Below are 9,069 nucleotides of genomic sequence, written 5' to 3' on the forward strand. Positions count from 1 at the left end.
CTAGTGGGAGGTAAACTGCTAATTCTAGCTTTCTGATCAATGTATGGGATAATGAATGCAAAATGTGTGCATATCTGAAATCAGATGCACAATAGAGTCAAAAATTGCTCCAACACTTCGGTTTCACATACACAGATAGGAATCTAAGGATATTGACGGGTAAGTGATATATTTAATAAGTCTGAGATCAGACAAATAAGAGAGGAAAAAGGTATGAAAATCAGTAGGGTCAAAGGTTGCTCCAGCACTTCTGCTTTTCACATAGGGATACAGATATCTATTACTGCACCTGAGATTCCCTAGTAGTCTCCCATCTAGGTACTATTCAGGCTCCTCACTGCTTAGCTTCCAAGATCAGGCGAGATTGGGCGTAACCAGAGAGATATGGCAGTAATATCACATAGATTGTGAATAAGAGAGTGTATGGTTATTGGCACATACCAAAAGAGTACTTCTGCTATCCATTGAGATGCACAGTCTATCTGTTATTGTTGTATTACCGTGAATTTATATGACTGGCATTTTGGATGAGTGAGTACTGAATGAGTGAGGTATAGGAAACAATTAAGTACAGGGCCTGCCCCTTGTTGTCCACCGCATTATACAATATAATGGACAGTGGATGAGAGAGGTGGGTCACCTGGGCTTGTAGAAAATAAGTGTGGAATTACACAGATATCTTAAAGTTTCCTTATATAATCAAAGTTCCAAGATAGGGATTCCATAATCATATGTGATCCTAAGAAAAAGTTTTTTTTTGGAGCAACTGGGGTATGGTTCAAAAAATGAATTGACCATCCACAGATATTGGAGATGTGAAAAGGAGGACTGAATATTAATGATAAATTACGTTAATTATTTATCGCAGTGGTTAACACAAAATAAAACAAACTAACAAGAAAAGAGAATTTGGCAGATTACCTGATGGTAGATCAAAATAAATATCAAATATCAAAATTTAACATGGATAATACGATACCAGGAAAGTCGGTGGGCTGAACCGTGCACTGTTCAGCACCACTTAACACAGACGGCCGTTTCACCTGAGGTGGCTTGTTCACTGTGTGAAATGATAGTGGAAAGTTATCTATTTAAGGCCAAAAGGGGGGAGTGGTCTCATTTAAGGACCAATCACAGAAAGAAAGAGGTGTGTATACATCATCATGTGATATGCATGCCATACTATACACCTCACTTCCGGTTTCGAAAGGGCGGAAGTGATGTAAAATTGTGTCATGTGGTAGAAATTTGCATACCTACAACGATTTAAAGTTAGAGCTAAGGTAAACATAATTAGGGCAAATAGATATTACTGCCTAAATGTAATGGCTGAATTCAGAGTGAGGGCCCCGTGATCGGAGGCCTATTATCGAGAGACTGACGATAACGCGTCACACTGTAATGACGCGTCACTTCCGGTTACGGAACCCGGAAGTAGCGCGTGTCCGTCGGGTTTTGATTGTGTGCGCGGCTAAGTAGGTTTCATAGTGGGTTTGATTATTCATGCAGCGGTAGAGTAGATAATAGGGAATACCTTGTGTGACCGGAGTGGATCTATTATACTAGGAGTGTTAACTCCGTGACCGGAAGTGGCGTCAGGGCGCATCCTTTCCGCTCAAGGGATGGTTGGGGGATAATTACAGGGAGTGTGGACCAGCAGAGCTACCTCACTTCCTGTTTGGTAGTCATGGTGATGGGACCACAAACGGAGCAGTTTCTCCGTGACCGGAAATTCCCTAACCACATGTTTTTGCTGCTCTCAGTTAATATGAAGGGTGTGTGATAGTGAAGTCAAATCACTTCCTATTGGAAAAGGGGGTGTTAGATGCTGCCTTAATCCTAATGTAGATCAAATACATGTTAAAATGTGTATTGATAAGATTGACTAATAATTATAAACTGATTCAGAGAGATAAAGGTTTGTGTAACAATTAAATATTAATAATAATAATAATAATAATAATAATAGATGTCCTAATTGTATGGTACCTTTACTTTGTGGTCTAACTGGGCGGGGTTTAAGTTTAGAAAACAAAAAAATATATAAATTAATATATCAAGGTTAGGGATAGAATGAATATATAGAGGCAGACTTTGATGCTGCAGTTTATTGGACTAGCACAATTATTTGACATAAAATTTTTGTAAGTATGGCAAAGATATAATGCCAGGTACTAAATAACAAAGAGATCTTATTAGTATTGATTTAATTCCTAGGTACTGGTAGAATGAATAGAGGATTAAGATGACATCTTGAAGTGAAATACTATCATCTGATTATATTGTGATAGAATGAATTGAAGGTTTGGAAAGAGACGATAGGGGGAAAGAGTAACTGGTTTAAGACCACGTAAGTATATAGATCATAGAAAAGGGCTGTGATGAAGTGAAAAATTATTGATGGTGCTAAAATTAATAGAGTAATAATAAAATTGAATAGGTGAGAACTTGTTATAGTAGGTAATGTGAAAACAGAGGGGATTGATGGGGGGAGGGGGTTTGGGATGGTGAAATGTTGGAGAGAAGAAGGGCTGAAGAAGTAGTATTTAAGGGGGGAAGTGAGAGGAATAGGGCCAGTTGGAGAAAAAGGATGGGATGGAATATGAACTTGCAATGTGAACCGATGTGAAATTACAGTGTGGGTGAGAAAAAGTGTGGAAAGACGTGTATGATTATCTAGCAGATGAAGAGAGATGGAAAATGAGTAAAAAGTGAATTAATGAATTTCTTGTGATTTGTGGGTCCTTAGTGGTGTGTGGATTGATAAGAATCACATAAAGACTCCATAATTGATGTATTCATTCATACCCTTAGGTGCAAGGCAGTCCAGTTTGAAAGTCCATTCAGATTCATGTTTTAATAATTCTTGCATCAGGTCTCCTCCACGTATTCCTAAGTTAATTCTTTCTAAGCCGAAGGCTTTTAGTTCTTTGGAATTGCCGTGATGATGTTTCAAGAAGTGGCGTGCCACTGACGTTAGTTTTTTCATTTTTTGCATGTCGGATGGTGCATTTCTTATGGAACCTACGTGTTCCAAGATACGTTGTTTGAGGGCTCTGGTCGTGATGCCCACATATTTCATGTCACAACTACATGATATGCAATATACGACCCCAACTGCATTACAGTTGATATACTGATTGATTGGTCTTTCTTCTCCATATCGATCAATTACAGATGTGGTCTTAATCATATATTGGCATGCTTTACAAGTCCCGCATGGAAAGGAGCCCTTAATGGTTGATTGTTTTTTGGGATTTTTGGTAAAATGGCTGGTAGTGAGTTTATCTTTGAGGTTTCTGGACCTTCTCCAGCTCATGGAGGGTTTTTGTCCTATGGTCTCTGCAAGGTCATGATCTAGGAGTAATACTGGCCAATGTTTGTTAATGGAATCCTGTATTTCCCTCCATTCTCTACAAAAGGTGCCAACAAACCTGAGTTTATTGTCCTGTCCTGATGTAATGCCAATTTTGGTATGTGGGAAGATCAAATTATCCCTCGGTGTTTGGCTAGTATGCCATTTGGCTTTTTTGATGGACCTGTGACTATAGCCACGTTCCCTCAATCTGGTTGTCAATTCAGCACTTTTCTGTGAGAAAGTTGATGAGTCTGAACAGTTTCTTTTTAAGCGTAAGAATTCCCCCTTAGGAATATTTTCTACCGTAGGGGGAAAATGTGCGCTTGTCTGATGTAACAGGCTGTTGGTAGATGTTTCTTTCCGGTAGAGCTCGGTTTCGATCTGACCATTAGGTGCTTTGGAAATGATAAGGTCTAGAAAGCATACTGAATCCTCACTAATGTGGTGTGTGAGTTTAAGATTGTTTTCATTGGTGTTCAATTCCTCAATGAATGTTAGTAGGAGTTTTTGGTCACCTTCCCATTTTAGTATGATGTCATCGATGTAGCGCCACCACGCAACTACATGCCGTGTGTATTTTTCATTGTTCGGATGCATTACAACTTCCCTCTCCCACCAACCCAAATATAGGTTGGCATAAGTCGGGGCACAAGCCGCACCCATCGCCGTGCCATGAGTTTGGAGGTAAAACCTGTCATTGAAGGTAAAATAGTTCCTTGTTAGGACAAATTCCAGAAGTTCGATTAATAAGTCATGAAACTCACTGTTGCCAGCCATTTCAAGAAAATATCGAACCGCTTCTATGCCAGTTTGATGTTTGATGCTGGTGTAGAGTGATTCTACATCAAGTGTTACCAGTAGATGGTCATCATCTATTTGGACATCATGTAGTTTTTGAAGTATGTCTGTTGTATCACGCAGATACAAAGGAAGGTTTAATACATGTTGTCGTAAATACAGGTCCAAAAAGATACTGGATTTTTCCAGAATCCCACCCTTACCTGATACGATTGGTCGTCCTAGTGGTGTAGTAATATTTTTGTGAACCTTGGGTAGAAGGTATAATGTAGGTGTCTTGGGTTTGGGGGTCGTTAGGTACTCAACTTCTTCCTTGGTTAGTGTACCTTGGGAAAATGCTCGGTCTAGAATTCTATTAAGGGCAATCCTAATATTATCAGTTGGGTTGAAAGTAATTTGTTTGTAACATTGTGTATCTCCCAGTTGTCGCATTGCTTCAATGATATACATTGATTTGGGCCAGATAACTATATTTCCCCCTTTATCAGACGGTTTGATCACTATATCCGACAAGGACTGGATCTCCCGCAGGGTGTGTCTTTCCATTTTGCTGAGGTTATCACTATAGTGTGGTTTAGACTTAGACTTGAGGTATATTTTATCTAAGTCAAGAGATACCAATTCTTGAAATACCCTGGTTTCCGGGGAGATATGTTCAGGGGGAAAGAAGGTAGATTTTTTCTTACATTTGGGTCTAGTTGAGAGGCCTGTTGACTCCAATTCACCTGTTTGGAGTTCCTCCAGTGCAACTAGAGCTTCTATTTCTTCTGTAGTGAATGATTCATCTGTTGGATTTTGTTCTGTTGTCAAACGAGGTTCATGACGTGAAAAAAATTTCCTAAGAAGTAATTTCCGCCCAAAGAGTTTTAGATCTTTCTCCCAAAGAAAGCGGTTTAGCGGTTGTGTGGGTTAGAAGGATAAACCTTTAGATAACAGGGTGATATGATCATCAGTGAGGGTTTTGTCTGAAAGGTTAATAACTCTCAGATTATTGTCCTGTGTTACTTCCTCCTGTTGTTTCTGACTGGGTATCTGGGTTCCCAGTTGGTTTGTTCGCGTTGGTTTTTTGTTCCCCCTCCTCGTCTTCCTCTTTGTTGAAATCTGGGTCTTCCTCCCCTCCTGTCTGATCCTAAAAAATGACTCGATGTATAATTCGTGGAGTTATCCCTGTAATTGTAGGCTTCTCCTTCCGTATTTCCAGGATCAGAAAAATCTTCTCCCCCTGATGATTCTGCCTCAGAGGAAGTATATCTGTCCTGCGATTGTGTATAGTCCCTGCGTGTGACTGTTTTGTTCCAATGGAAAATATTGCCTGTTTTGAAATCCCTCATATCTCTGGAGAATTTACTTTTCTTTCTGTCAATTATTTTTGATTCATAAGGTTCTAGTTCTTTTTTCATTTTTCTCAAATGAAGACACAGAGTCTTTCTTTCCCTCTTTAAACATTACTTTGTATGAATACTGGACAGATACATCAGCAGCACTGGAGTTTATAAATACTGGACAGATACATCAGCAGCACTGGAGTTTATAAATACTAGACAGATACATCAGCAGCACTGGAGTGTATGAATATTGTATAGATATGTCAGCAGCACTGGAGTGTATGCACACTGACTGGACAGATATGTGTATGAAGACTAGACAGATACATCAGCAGCAATGGAATGTATGGACAGTGGACACTGGACAAATAGGTCAGCTTATATGTTATGTGAACACAGTGGGAGTACAGCACACACAAGTTGTAAAAAGAAACACTTTTTTTACTTTTTGTATGGACACTAGACAGATACGTCAGCAGCACTGGATGTGTACAGTATCAACACTGGACAGATATGTCAGCAGCACTGGAGTAGATGGAAACAGCACAGCAGCCACTGGACACATCACAGCCACTTGAGTGGATGGACACAGGAGGTGGATGGACACAGCAGCAGCCACTGGACACAGGGAGTGGAAGGACACAGCACAGTAGTCACTGGACACAGCACAGCCACTTCAGTGGATGGACACAGGATGTGGATGGACACAGCAGCAGCCACTGGACACAGGGAGTGGAAGGACAAAGCACAGTAGTCACTGGACACAGCACAGCCACTTGATTGGGGGATGCGGTCAAGATACCGCCAGACGGAATCCTGGCGGTCGAAATACCGACACCGGGATCCTAACCGGCACAATCCCAACATATTCTCCCCTGTGGGTGTCCACGACACCCATAGAGGGAGAATAAATTAGTGTGCCAAGCGCAGCGAGGCACCGTGACTGCAGCATGGTGAGCGCAGCGAGCACCCAAGGGGCTGCGTTGCACCCGCCCCCCCCCCCCCCCCCCCTGTTAGGATTGTGCCAGTCGGGATCCCGGTGTCAGTATTCCGACCGCCGGGATCCCGTCTGGCGGGATTTTGTACTGATCCCTTGAGTGGATGAACACAGCACAGCAGCAACTGGATGCAGCACAGTCACTTGAGTGTATGGACACAGCACAGCAGCCACTTGACACAGCACAGCCCAGCAGCCAGTACAGCAGCATGGACAGTGATAAATGGTGCTGAGTCACTGCTGTGAGGTCCTTACATAGAATACAAAAGCCACAAGAATCCGACGCCAGGATGATGACATTTTGCCATGTTTTTGAATCTGAGCAAAGTGGAAAAACCCAGGCCATCGCTTTATATTCCCTCTGCTCCTGTAAATTCGGGTGGGCACGGTTTTCTGAAAACCAAGCCTGCTCATTTCTAGTAAAATGACAATACAGTTTTGCCTGCATTCACCTACTTGGGTAAAAATATCATCCCTCCACTGTGCTTGTATTGTACTTTAATTGTTGCACAAAATCTATTAAACTACAGTATACAACATAGAAAATAGAACAGAAAGCTAAATTTAAATCTTGCCAATGAAACACAAAAACATGTTATATTATTTTCTTTACTGTGCAGTTTGTAAGTTTTACAAAATAGGTGCCATTGTCACTGAACAGCAATATCCTAGAATAAAACTTCAAACCAAGGAACTGTCACTAGAAATGACTGGGGGCCAATAATAAGGTCTAGTGGCCAAAGATCATTACTTTGTAAGCTGGAATTATATGATGCAGGAATCCATATGGGCATATTCCCACTCAAAATTACAGGACTTTGGCCCTCATTCCGAGTTGATCGCTCGCTAGCTGCTTTTAGCAGCAGTGCAAACGCTAAGCCGCCGCCCTCTGGGAGTGTATCTTAGCTTAGCAGAAGTGTGAACGAAAGGATCGCAGCATTGCTACAAAAAAAGATTGTGCAGTTTTAGAGTAGCTCCAGACTTACTCCTAGCTGGCGATCACTTCAGTCTGTTTAGCTCCTGTTTTGACGTCACAAACACGCCCTGCGTTTGACCAGCCATTCCTACGTTTCCCCAGCCTTTCCTGCGTTTTTATCTGACACGCCTGCGTTTTTACACACACTCCCCGAAAACGTTCAGTTACCACCCAGAAACACCCACTTCCTGTCAATCACTCTACGACCAGCAGTGCGACTGAAAAGCGTCGCTAGACCTTGTGTGAAACTGCATCGGCTTTTGTGAAAGTACATTGCGCGTGCGCACAGCGCACCATACGCATGCGCAGAAGTGCCGATTTTTATCCTGATCGATGCGCTGCGAACAACGGTAGCTAGCTATCAACTCAGAATGACCCCCTTTATCCGGGCTTCCCCCACTGTGGGAATGCCCTCCCACGCACAATAAGACTCACCTCTAGTCTCCAAACATTTAAATGTTCCCTGAAAACTCCCCTCTTCAGACAAGCCTATCAAATTCCAGACCCACCCACATAACCTTCAATGCTTCCCTATCTAATTACATCCTCTCTGTACAGTCCATAAATTCTTCTTTTATTTTTGCATGTACTTTTGTTATATTACAAACAGCAGGGTCAATTCACTTAGGAGTGATGCAGAATCAATCATTCTGGAGCAATATATGGGAAGTGCGCAGTTTATCCTAATCCCATGCATCTGTTAGGTTTATTGTGGGGCTGTTTTGTACGCATGCCTTTGGGGCTGCAATTTAAATTGCTCAATATAGAGGCAATTTAAGGGCTATGTAGGATGTCTCTGCCGGGGTCCAAATGCCCTCAAAACAAGACGTAGCCAGCATTGCCTGTGCATCAATCATAACTGAATTGGCCCCAACTCATCCTGCCCAGCCTGTCTGTTAATATGTATTTAAGAAACATAATTAGCTAAAATATACAATATATTCATCTAACACAAAATTGGTACATGAAATAAAAACCTTGCATTTATGTTGCTATATGAGTAACAATAGTGTGAGGCAACTTGTTAGTCAGTGTCAGATACTTTTTATTTTAGGAGAAGTACTAGGTAATGATTGTAGGTCCCCTGATACACAGAATGGGCATCATGGTTCAGCATATAATATTCAAAGTGTTTTACATTCGCTGTAATAAAACGCTGGATAATATGTTATAGTCCATATACTTAAAAGGCAATTTAAATGAGGGATTATTGAAAAAATTTACATTTCTATGTCAAGTTGTCAACTACAGTAGTCTAAGCAAGGTTGGTATTTTAAAATTATAAATATAAGCAAATACAGGGGTGGAACTGCCAGAGGCAATGGAGACTTTTGCCGCCGGGCTCTAGCCCTGTAGGGGGCACTTTCTCCATTGTCCCCCAGCTGTTCCGTGCCCTTTCCACTGTAATATACAGAGGAGCCCAGTGTATACAACCCAGGGCCCTACTTGTGGCGACGCGGCCTGTGCTGCACTATTATCCACCCGTTAAGTGACCCAGCCTGACAGCCTCGGCCCGCTGCCACCACCGCTGACTGCAGCACTGCCAGCGGTGGGGTGCGCCGGACATCTCGCTCCACCAGACAGCCGAGAAGCGCTGCAGCTGCCGGCCTGCATG

At 42.0% G+C, this 9,069-nt stretch overlaps 1 pseudogene; it reads right to left on the reverse strand.

Annotated features, from left to right (window-relative positions):
• Positions 1-277: 277 nt before the first annotated feature.
• Positions 278-396, reverse strand: LOC134894543 (5S ribosomal RNA; annotated as a pseudogene).
• Between the last annotated feature and the right edge of the window lie 8,673 nt (positions 397-9,069).

The sequence above is a fragment of the Pseudophryne corroboree genome, chromosome 3 (genome assembly GCF_028390025.1).
Source record: "Pseudophryne corroboree isolate aPseCor3 chromosome 3, aPseCor3.hap2, whole genome shotgun sequence".
In the NCBI taxonomy this organism is placed as follows: Eukaryota; Metazoa; Chordata; class Amphibia; order Anura; family Myobatrachidae; genus Pseudophryne; species Pseudophryne corroboree.